Genomic DNA, 13,218 nt, shown 5'->3' with positions numbered 1-13,218 from the left:
GATTTGTGATAAAAAGACAAAAGAAATCAGATTCATAGGAAAAAGAATTGACAATATATACATGCTTGACTTAGAACACTCAATAGCAATCTCAAGTACTAAGTGTCTAATAACCCAAGAAGAAAATATATGGCTTTGGCATAGGAGAGCTGCACATATTCATATGGATCATTTGAATAAGCTGTGTAGGAAAGAATTAGTGGTTGGTCTACCTAAACTCAAGTTTGGCAAGGACAAACTATGTGATGCTTGTCAAAAGGGCAAGCAAGTGAAGGCTAGTTTTAAAAGCAAAAATCAAATTTCCACAACTAGACCTTTGCAATTAATTCACATGGATTTGTTTGGTCCTTCAAGAACCATGAGCTTAGGCGGAAACTACTATGGTTTAGTGATTGTTGATGACTACTCAAGATACACATGGGTTATGTTTCTTGCAAATAAAAATGATGTTTTTAATACCTTTAGAAAATTTGCCAAACTTGTTCAAAATGAGAAGTGTTCAAACATCACCTCTATAAGAAGTGATCATGGAGGTGAGTTTCAAAACATAATGTTTCAAAAATTCTGTGTGGAACATGGTATAAACCATAATTTCTCAGCACCTAGGACACCTCAACAAAATGGGATTGTTGAGAGGAAAAATAGGTCCTTAGAAGAACTTGCTAGAACAATGTTGAATGAAACAAACTTGCCAAAATATTTTTGGGCTGATGCTATTAACACTGCTTGTCATATGTTAAACAAAGTTCTGATTCGGCCTATATTAAATAAAACACCCTATGAAATATATAATGGTAGGAAGCCTAACATTTCATATTTTAGAGTGTTTGGGTGTAAGTGCTATGTGCTGAACAATGGGAAAGAACAGCTTGGAAAGTTTGATGCAAAGGCTGATGAGGCAATTTTTCTAAGATACTCTACAAATAGTAAAGCTTATAGGATCTATAATAAGAGAACTCTAATTGTAGAAGAATCTGTCCATGTGGTATTTGATGAGTCAAATAAGCAAGAGACTAGGCAAACTGAAATTGAAGATTTAACTGAATTACTTGATCAACCCCTATTGGAGAATGAACCAAGTAAAGTGCCTAAAGTGAGTGAATCACATGAGAAAGCAAAGGAAACAAGTGAAAAACTGCCTAAGGAATGGAGAACTTCTAGAGACTTATCAATGGATAACATAATTGGAAATATTGGTAAGGGAGTTTCAACTAGGAGTGCTATTAAAAATATTTGCAACACTATGGCATTTGTGTCACAAGTTGAACCTAAGAGCATTGATGAAGCACTAAAAGATGAACATTGGTTAATGGCAATGCAAGAGGAACTAAATCAGTTTGAAAGAAATGAAGTGTGGGATTTAGTGCCATTACCAAAAGATTATCCAATTATTGGAACCAAATGGGTTTTCAGAAATAAGCTTGATGAATCTGGAATAATTCTAAGAAATAAGGCAAGACTAGTGGCTAAGGGGTATAATCAAGAAGAGGGGATTGACTATGATGAGACTTTTTCCCCTGTAGCAAGGATAGAGGCCATTAGATTACTTCTTGCTTATTCCTCTATAAAGAATATCAAGCTGTATCAAATGGATGTGAAAAGTGTGTTCCTCAATGGGTTGATACAAGAGGAAGTGTATGTTGAACAACCACCAGGTTTTGTGGACTTTAAGAATCCTAATCATGTGTATAAGCTCAAAAAGGCACTCTATGGCTTGAAGCAAGCTCCTAGATCATGGTATGACAGGTTGAGCAAATTTTTGATTGAGAATGACTATGAAAGAGGAAAGGTGGATAATACATTGTTTGTCAAGAAATTTAAAAATGATACAATGTATGTACAAATATATGTGGATGATATTGTGTTTGGATCCAAAAATACCTCTCTTTGTAAAGAATTTGCTAAAACCATGCAAGGAGAATTTGAAATGTCAATGATGGGAGAGCTTACATTCTTTTTCGGATTGCAAATCAAACAAATGCATGATGGAATTTTCATAACTCAAAGCAAGTATTGCAATGAACTTCTGAAAAATTTTGGTATGGAAGGGTGTAAGGAGGCTGCCACACCTATATCAAACAATTGCAATCTTGACTTAGATGAGAAAGGAATTGCTGTTGATAGTTCAAAGTATAGAGACATTATTGGATCACTCTTGTACTTGACAGCAAGTAGGCCTGATATAATGTTTGTTGTGTGCCTATGTGCAAGATTTCAAGCTAATCCTAAAGAATATCATATGAAGAGTGTGAGGAGAATCCTTAAGTATTTGAAAGGTACAACCAATGTAGGGTTTTGGTATCCAAAGGGAGTCTCACTAAGTCTGATAGGCTACTCAGATTCAGACTATGCTGGGTGTAGACTAGATAGGAAGAGCACAAGTGGAACTTGTCACTTACTAGGTAGTGCACTTGTTTCATGGCATAACAAAAAGCAAGCTTGTGTTGCTTTGAGTACAGCTGAGGCTGAGTATATAGCTGCTGGAAGTTGTTGTGCTCAAATTCTTTGGATGAATCAACAATTAAGAGATTATGGAGTTGAGCTGAATAAAATTCCTTTGAGGTGTGACAATACTAGTGCAATAAATCTGACCAAGAATCCAATTTTGCACTCTAGGACAAAACATATTGAGATAAGACACCACTTTTTGAGAGACCATGTGCAAAGGAATGATTGTGTTGTAAAGTTTGTAGAAACTAGCAAACAACTAGCTAATATTTTTACAAAACCTCTACCAAGGGAAAGATTCAACAATTTGAGAATTGAATTGGGAATAATCAATGAATCATGTTTGAATTGATCATGCTTTGAGAATGATAATTAGAGATGTTTGGAAGAGAGTATTTAAAGTGACAAATAAGACTTGGTGAAATTTCAGAAGTTAAATTTCTAAGAAGCAAAACTTCTCTGAAATAATCGATTATCTTAAGATATAATCGATTATCTTAAGTAAAATCATGAAAATAATCGATTATTTGGGTAATAATCGATTATCTGGATCATGAAGAATTCCAAGAGCCTCTGAAATAATCGATTATTTGGGCAATAATCGATTATCTGGTAAGAAGGAACTCAAGAGTCACTGTAATAATAGATTATCTTGGGTAATAATCGATTATCTGGGAGTTGGAATCTGAGAAGTCACTAGAATAATCGATTATTCTGTAAATAATCGATTATCTGGGCTGTGTTAGGAGAAAATACCCTCTGTAATAATCGATTATCTTGAAAATAATCGATTATCTATATCAGATTGTGTTTTTAAGGGGTTTTTGCTGATGCAAATAATCGATTATTTGCATAAATAATCGATTATCTGGGTAGTTCTTTTAAATTTCCTAAAACAGTTATCTACGCGCCAAACCCTTGGATCCTCCTATAAACCCTCACTCAGAATATGTTAGGGCATAATCCTCCTCTTCTCTCATTTTCTCTCATTCTCTCTCAAACCCTAACTCTCTCAAATCCTCTCAAATCTCTCATTTTCTTCATCTTCTTCAACACCCACTCATGGCATCTTCATCAAAGAGACCAAAGAAGCTTGAAGTGAGGGGGAGCAAACATCCTCTACCCTCTGGGCAGCTGATTACGAAATGGTTTGCTGATGAGAAGGCTCAAGAGTACTATTTTGAGTGGTATGTCGGGCGGAGAATCATTCCTCCTAAGACCCTTAAACTTGAATGGTTTAAGAATGAGGGTTTTAGTTTTCCAACCTTTTTGGAGCACCAAGAACTGAGCAAGTTTTTGGAGATGGAAGGTCCCTACTATCCAGAGTTAATCAGGCTTTTTCTCTGTTTTGCCACGAGCAATGAGGGTATCATGCAATCGGTGGTGAAAGGAAAGTTGATTAAGTTGGACGGACCAACTTTGAAAGATGCCGCGGGACTGAGCGGCACTGGAAAGGAGAAACCCCAACCTTTCAATTTTGGGGATTTTGAAGCGATGATTACCTTCCGGGACTGTCAAAGGAACCCGGTGAACACAAACTATGAGAAATTTCTGGCGGGAGGTATGAAAAAGAATTCCCTTCTAATTTCTTTTATTATTGCTTGGATGTTGAAACCCAGGTTGCACAATCATGCACAAATGTCAACGGATGACATTTTGTTGATGCATGTTATCAAGAAGAAAATCAAGATCGATTGGGTATCGGTCGTAAATGATTGTATGTGGAAGGCTAGGCGGAAGGAAGACGGCCCAATTCCTTATGCTCTTTTGTTGTCCAAGATTTTTGAAATTGCTGGTGTAGATTTATCTGGGGAAAGAAAAATAATTTTGCATGCTTCAAACAAAATAGAGAAGTCTTCATTGCATCACATGGGGATGCTTAAACAAGAAGACAAATGGGTGTTTAAAGGCGATGTACCCCCTACTCTGGAGCAGGAAACTGATGAAGATGGTTCCGTCCCATGATGAGGATCAGCCACCACAGGTGGAAGCTGAGCCTGGCAGGGAACCTGAAGCGGAGCTGAAGCCGTTTTCACCCTTTGAGCAATTGATGATCAACAAGATTGATGCGGTTATGGAAATGTCAAGGAGACATGAATCCTTGTTTTCTGGTATTCTTGACGGGTTTGATGACCTGGATCATGAAGTGAGGCTGCTCAAGACTCACCTTGGCATACCGGAGGATGAGGATTGATCTTTGTTGTGTTTCTGTTTAGTTTTAATTAAGAGTTTAAATTCTGGTTTTGAACGGTTTGGTTGTAATGATTTCAATTTCTGAACAATTTTAATACTTTCTGTTGATTGAACAATTAAATTCTGATGAATTTGGAGTTTATTTTGCTGCTATGATGGCTTGATTGTGGTTCCAAATTATGATTTGGAAAGCTGGCTGAAATGCTCTGTTTTGTGAGCATATATGTTGATATTTTGGTTTTAATTTTGAAATGCTCTGTTTTTTTGATATTGTGGAAATGTTTTTCTTGGCTTGACTTGTTCTGAGTTGTGGATCATTGTTGCACAAATGATTTTCTAACATTGCTGAACCAAAGTTTTTTTACTTAGTTATTGCTGGATATACTCTGTACATGGCTTATAATTGTGAAACTTGGCTTACTTTGTTTTTGATAATCCCAAAGGGGGAGAAAAGGTTGTGTTGTGTGTATTAGTGTTGTGTGTATTAGTTGTTTTTGTAGTTGTTTTTGCAGGTATTGTGCTTGTGTGTGTATTGTGCAGGTTTTATATGTTGGAAATTAAAGGCACAATGACTAAGAAGATTGAAGCACAATTGTATTGAGTTGATGTAATGAGAATCATGGGTTGTCATCATCAAAAAGGGGGAGATTGTTGAGCTTAGGAGAGCTTGAAACCTAAAGGAGTTTTGATGATCACAACATAAGTGTACAACAACAACTTACAACTTGGAAGCACAAAAACAAAGTCAAAGAAAAGTCAAGAAAATGCTATGTAATGGAGAAATGTAATAGAGTTTAGAAATTAAGTTGTTTTGAATGAGTTTTTATATTGTGTGTGCTTAGTATGCTTTGTGCATAAGCAAATCTATATCTAAAGCTGAGTAGAGAGTATATGATGATGAGTGAAAAGGTTGGAAAGTTATTTTGAGACTTAAAAACGAAGTTTTAAAAACTAACTCAAAATAATCGATTATCGTTAAATATAATCGATTATTCTAGAAACAGGCAAAATGGGATGCCTTGCTGCAATAATCAATTATTTGCCAAAATAATCGATTATCCCAGAAACAACTCTCGGGAATAATCGATTATCCAGCAAAATAATCGATTATATTGTTCTTGGTTGATTTCCAGAAAATCTGAAGAACAAAATAATCGATTATTCTTTAAAATAATCGATTATCTGCATCTGAAACTTTTATAAATAGTTTGAACTTTGAGAAACTTCAGACAAGAGTTAGAACTGATAATCAATTTGTGAAAAGCGTTTTGTGGAGTCTTTGTGACATCTTGGAGAGTTTTCTTTGTGAAATCCAAGAGTAAAAACGTTTGTGAAAAACTATGTGAGGTCATCATCATCATCATATCTTGAAAGGGGAAGATTAAGATTTGCTTCAAGAATTCCAGGTGAATTCATTCCTTTATTCTTTGTGAATCTTTGTAAAAATCTTGAGAAGGGTTTCTCAAGTGATAAGGTTTCTTGTAGTGGGTTCTACAAGGGGTGCTTTCTTGGGGTCAAGAAAGTGGTTATCTTTTGTGTTGAAGTATATGCATGTGTGTGTGCTTGTAAACCTTCTTGCTTAAGATAGTGGAACAAATCTTAATCAGGTGTTGATTAAGGACTGGATGTAGGTCACATGTGGAGTGGCTAAACCAGTATAAAAGACTTGTGCAATCTTCTTCTACCTTATCTTTTACTTTGAGTAATTGCTTGATTGAACATTAAAGAAGATAATTCTTGATTAACATGTGTATGTGAAAATTGTTGGTTTAAATCTGAATTAGAACATTATATTTGAACCTCACAATTTTGTAATCAAGAAAGCATATTGCATTCATACTTTCATAACAAGTCTTTAAGAGAGCTTCATTTGAAAAATTCAGTCTTAGAAAAGTTTAAGTGAAATAAAGATCCTAAATACTCTGATAATTTTTAAAGGGTCATAGAATCCAATTCACCCCCCCTCTTGGATTGTGCCATTCTTTTCTAACAGTTTCCCTCTATAGGGTCTTTATGATTTTGGCATGGAAGTAGTCGAACCATACCTTAGTTGAATGACTAATGAGTAAAGTACTAAGTTGGGGGTTAAAATCCCTAACTTAGTATCGAAGGATTGTGGTATTTGGAGGATAGTCGGTGGGCTAATCCCATAGGTGGCTTAGTTAAGCTAGCTAATGTCGTGGTAGGCTCATATCCAAACTATTCTACCATGACATAGTACCATACTTCTTTGTTTAAGTTACAAAGCCTGAGAAATCAAACTAAGTTGTCTATACCAAGATCTCTTATGAGGCCTAACATTGTACTATACTTGACCTGGTTGAAATAGGTATAACGTTGTGACTTGGTATGGATTAGTCACTTAAAATGCTCAACTTTAGTTATAGGAGATCTCTATTAGTTGACATGCATGACAACGCATTAAATGCTAATATTTTGTTTGAGTTGTTCATTATAATAAAGTTGACAAATGTTGAATAAGTTGTTAAGTTGTGTGTTGTACCATGTTGATCATTGCTTTTGTTGTTTTATCGTGTTGTTGATATTGTTTTTTTCATAAGCTTACCCTTCTTTTCCTTGTGGTTGGGACTAAGATAACCATACTTGGTATACGAGCAAGGCATGATTAGGTGGTTGGATTACAAGATGGCGATTGTTTTGTGTGATTCCTCTGATGGAGTCATATTTTGGAGTCCTCAATGTAACACCTCAGTTTTCAAAAAGGTTATTATTATTATTATTATTAGATGGTAATTGGTCATAATTATTTTAATAATTATAGAAAAATATTATTTTGTACGTGTTAAATAATTAGTTTTGGACAATTATTTTGTACGTATTCAATAAGTATTTTTATTAGCATTTTTTTAAATAAATATTTATATGTTTTAAGTGAAGGTTGATTTTATATGATATTTTATTATTGATATTATATTATTATATGTTAGGGTGAGAAATATATTATTATTATAGAGGAAAAATATTTTATAATATACATGTATTTATTTTATTTAATTATTTTGAGGAAAAAGAGAAGTGGGTTAGAAGAGAAGGAAAATGGGTTGGGTTGATCCAACCCAATGGATTAATTTTAAGAAAGGAGTCAGGTAGCGTTAACCCTATCTGTTGTCTCATTTGCGTTCTAGAGGGTTAGGTAAAAAAAGAGGAGAAACAAAGAGTTCTAAGAGAAGAGTACTCAGGAACGATCTTAGATCACACCAAGATCATTCGTCTTCTACTCATCCAGGTAAGGGGAAGTGAGAAACCTTACTCTGGGTGTGGGAATGTATGTTGGGTAGTGGGATTGGCCTCCAATCTTGTGTTTGTTGTATGCTCATGTATGAGGGGTTTTCCCCAATTGTATCTGTTTCATCTATTGTTCCTCTCGTATGTAATTAATTGTATAAATTGTTTGAATGAATGATTAGTTTCAGTTTTAAAATTGTAATTGTATGATTTGATATTTCTGTGGGTTCCTATGGGAAACCCTATGAGAAAACGGGCAAAATATGAATGTTTTCTGTTTTGCCTCCTGATTGCTTTGTTGTGTTCCTTGTTGAATGTGATGCATGAGTATGTGTTTAATTTTGAAAATGAATATGTTTTTATATGAATTAGAGTGCTCTATGGGTTCCTACGGGAAACCCTATGAGAAAACGGGTAAAATAGGAATGTTTTCTGTTTTGCTTTCTGATTTTTTCATTGTGTTCCTTATTGAGTGTGATGTATGAATATGTATTTGATTTCAAAATTAGATAAGTTTTAATATGAATTAGAGTGCTATGTGGGTTCTTGAGAGAACCTTGTGAGAAGCAAACAAAATATGAACATTTTCTATTTTGATTCCTGATTCTTCTGTTGTATTCCTTGTTGAATAACATGTATAAAAATATGTTATTAATTTTGAAAACAGATAAGTTTTGATATAAATTAGAGTGCTCTATAGGTTCTTTTGGGAAACCCTATGAGGTAAATTTAGGAATATGATCTATGCATGATTTAAGACATTATATGTAATGTTGATGATAGCTTCATGTTTTAGATAAGTTCTTGGTATGATTTATGTATTATTTTGATGTATATGATGATGAGAAGTTTCTTCATGAGACTATGGGAATATGATGTGAGAAAGTGAAAGGTGAACATATGATCATTGATATGACATTATGACATAATATCACATGAGATATGATGAGATGTGAAATGTGAAGTGAAATGTGAAGTGTTGAGTCAATGTAATTGTGAATGTGAGGCATGTATCATATGCATATATGACTTATGCCAGGTGTGCTGCTTAGGCCGCATACCAGTGATGTAACAGGCAATGTGATGAATGACTTATGCCAGGTGTGCTGCTTAGGCCGCATACCTGTGATGTAACAGGCAATGTGATGAATGACTTATTCCAGGTGTGCTGCTTAGGCAGCATACCAGTGATGTAATAGGCAATGTGATGAAATGACTTATGCCAGGTGTGCTGCTTAGGCGGCATACCAGTGATGTAATAGGCAATGTGATGAAATGACTTATGTCAGGTGTGCTGCTTAGGCGGCATACCAGTGATGTAATAGGCAATTTGATGAAATGACTTATGCTAGGTGTGCTGCTTAGGCGGCATACTAGTGATGTAATAGGCAATGTGATGAAATGACTTATGCCAGGTGTGCTGCTTAGGCCGCATACCAGTGATGTAACAGGCAATGTGATGAATGACTTATGCCAGGTGTGCTGCTTAGGCCGCATACCTGTGATGTAACAGGCAATGTGATGAATGACTTATTCCAGGTGTGCTGCTTAGGCAGCATACCAGTGATGTAATAGGCAATGTGATGAAATGACTTATGCCAGGTGTGCTGCTTAGGCGGCATACCAGTGATGTAATAGGCAATGTGATGAAATGACTTATGTCAGGTGTGCTGCTTAGGCGGCATACCAGTGATGTAATAGGCAATTTGATGAAATGACTTATGCTAGGTGTGCTGCTTAGGCGGCATACTAGTGATGTAATAGGCAATGTGATGAAATGACTTATGCCAGGTGTGCTGCTTAGGCCGCATACCAGTGATGTAACAGGCAATGTGGTGAAATGACTTATGCCAGGTGTGCTGCTTAGGCCGCATACCAGTGATGTAATAGGCAATGTGATGAAATGACTTATTCTAGGTGTACCTTGGGTCACCAGTGATGAAAAATGTGAAACTTCCGTATGGCGCCACATGCATGCATTTATGAGTCGAGTCCATGACATCATTACATGATAAATGAGTGTGTAAGTGATGTTGATTGTGTATGTGTATTGTTTACATGTGAGTTGTACTTGTGACTTATGTTTGTTGTGTGTGTGTGCTATCTAACCTTTATTTCTGCACTTGAACCTGAGTGAGATGTTTCTCACTCCCTTGTTGTTCTTTGTATGTGTTTAAATTGTGTTGCAGGTGATCATCAGCATGAGGATTGTTGGTGATGAGGCTTAGGCTTCAGTTGGGCATGCTCTTATAGGATATGTGACATCGGGGCTTAGCTCGGTTTAGCATAGGAGTTTCATTACTGTTATTTTATTTTGGAAAGATTGATGTTTTTATTTCCTCATTGGACTACGATTTGCGAAATATGAATGTGAACTCTCTATCTATGTGGTTTGAAACCTTATTTTTAAGAAAGTTTTATTTACTCAGGAATGTACTTTATATTTATTTATTGTGTATTATGTATGTAGGGTAGAGGGTGTCACACTCAACTAGTTGTATAGAGGATGCTTGTAGTTGTATGTTATTTGATGTAAATAGTTGTGTATTGGATTATATATGTTATGTACCTCCAGTACATTTTACTATATGCATGATATTTCTTCCATTTAGATGTTGATTTTTAGTAGAAAGTGTGATGGCTTGACGAATCATTACAATAGTTATTTTTATGAAACACTATTTTTTTATACTAATATTATGATAAAACAATTATAAAAAGGGAAGGAGAAAAAAGTCTTCAACTGGCTATCCTAGATTTTACATATCTTTCAAGTTTAAAATATTATTATTATTATGAATATGTTATTACCTTAAAATAAAAATTAAATCTTATCTTATTACATGTTTTATTAAATTATATCATCTTCAAAATATTAATTTTCACAGAAAAATTATTAATTATATTATTATGTTTCAATTATTATTGGAATAGAAAACATGATCTTTTGTAATATATATATATATATATATATATATATATATATATATATATATTTCTTTCACCTATAAATAAAAATTAATTAATAAAAAAAATAAATGAATTGGTGAAAGAAATTAATAAGAGAGAGAAAATATTTAATTTTTATTTAAAATTAAATTAAATTACTATAATATCATTTATACAAATTAACCAAATTAAAAGAAATGAGTGGTTTTTTTGTCCTAAAATTTTGGTGTAGGTTGCTAACATACTCTCACTAAAAAATAGGTAGGAGTATATTAGCATTCTCCTATATATATATATATATATATATATATATATATATATATATATTAAATTTAAACTTTAATTTTAATTTTATTATAATTTTAATAGATAAAAAATTGAATAAAATTAAGTATTTTTTATATATTTATATTGATTATATATTGAAATAATATAATAAATAATTTTAATTTATAAAATTAACTGATTATATATAAAAATATATTTACTCCATATATATACAAGGATTAAAACAGTTATAGTCTTATAGACAATCCATTTGGTTCAGATTCTTTAGAATTTTCTGAACTAACAATTCCATCGAATAATATAAAAAAAGTTTATTTTTTTATACACATCAATGTAAAAAAATTATTACTTAGAAAAAAATGAGAGAGGCTAATGCTCCCTTAAAGTAATAGTTCCTATAACGTTAACAAATATCATTCGCTCTAGATCTATTATTGGACAAGATGTGAGGATTGTTAAATAGCGATTCTCTACAATTCCTTTTTTTGCTAGCCAATCTGCACAAGAGTTTTCTTCTCGACAAGTATGTTAGAGGATGATGTTCCAATCTTGAACCATGGGTGATCTAATTGCTTCAACAAGGGGTGCATGAGGGTGATTTTCATTTACTCCATTAGTAACTAGTCTAATGAGCCACTAACTGGATGAGTTTCTAAGAACACCACCAAAGCCAACTTTTCGCGAATTACCATGTGAGCTGCCATCCGTATTAAGTTTGACAAACATTCCTTGAGGTGGGTTCCACTTAACCCTTTGAAGTTGTTTGTTGGAAGTGATGATAGGAAACACTATCTGTATAGCTTGTAGGGATGAATTAATCAAGTTTAAGAGCCTCTGAAAAGACCAATTCTTGTGAAAAATGAAATCATTTCTAGATTTCCAAAGATGCCAGCAGATATTGGAAAAAAACTGACTTCTATTTCCCAAAAGGTTTTGGTGGAGCCATTCTTCTCCATTAGTTGTTGTAGGGAATTTGAACTCATAGTAGCTCCAGACTTGTTGAGAGTCATGAGAATCTTTAAGAAGCCAATGTTCATTATGATTTCTACATCATGGACAGCTCGGGTTGGGGTCATGTGACATTAGAAGAGAAATAGCTTGGTAGGAAGGCAATTTATGAAAACTAGCCATAAGAAGTGCTTATATTATTAGGGATCTTGAGAGACCAAATCTAGGACATGTTGTTGTTGGTTCTACTCTAGACATTGTTGTTTCTATAGAGCCATTTGTATGCAATGCTGGTAGTGTAATCCCCGGTGGGAAAGGCATTCCAGATTATTTTGTCTCTAGTGTTTTCATGAATGAAGGTGCTACAAAGGATGTCCTTGATTACCTAATTTAAAGGGGTAGCCATAGGTTATGCATGATATAATTCGATATGGTGTTCATAACTAAGGATGCGAGAACAACTTTACATGCTTTGCTAAGAAGGCTCATTTTCCATCTTGCCAATCGAGAATGAAATTTATCAAAAATGAATTTGAAATCAGTTTTTTTTTATTCTTCTTATTAAAATTGGGAAACCAAGATATTTACCAATATCTACAATAGGGGAAACGCCAGAGATGTTTCTAAACTTGTTAATCTTGGTATGGTGGATATTTTTTTATGTGTAGAATTTTATCTTTTGGAGGTTGACTTGTAATCCTGAGGCATGGCCAAAATCATTCAAAATTTGTGTTACTAGTCTAACTTGTGCTGATTTTTCTTTGGTGAAGAGTAAGCAATCATTGGTGAAGAACAAATGTGAAATAGATGGACCCTTTCTTGAAATTTGGATAGGATTCCAACTATTATCTTGAACTCTCTAATGGATTAGAATTGCAAGTTTCTCCATGCATAAAACAAATAAATATGGTGATAAAGGGTCACCCTAACATAATCCTCTAGTTGGGGAAAAAGAATCCAATACTTCATTATTCCATTTCAAGGAGAGAGTTATGGCTCTTGTGCTATTCATAATCAAACAAGTAATGCGATCAAGGAAACCAAAATCTGAAAGGGTTAATTAGAGGAAGTCCCAATTAATTTTATCATATGCCTTTTTGAAGTCTATTTTAAAAATGATGTGACCTGCCTTGCTCTTCTTCTTAT

The sequence above is a fragment of the Cajanus cajan genome, chromosome 4 (assembly GCF_000230855.2).
Source record: "Cajanus cajan strain Asha chromosome 4, NIPB_CcT2T_4, whole genome shotgun sequence".
NCBI lineage: Eukaryota > Viridiplantae > Streptophyta > Magnoliopsida > Fabales > Fabaceae > Cajanus > Cajanus cajan.
Note: the sequence above shows the minus strand (reverse complement) of the source record.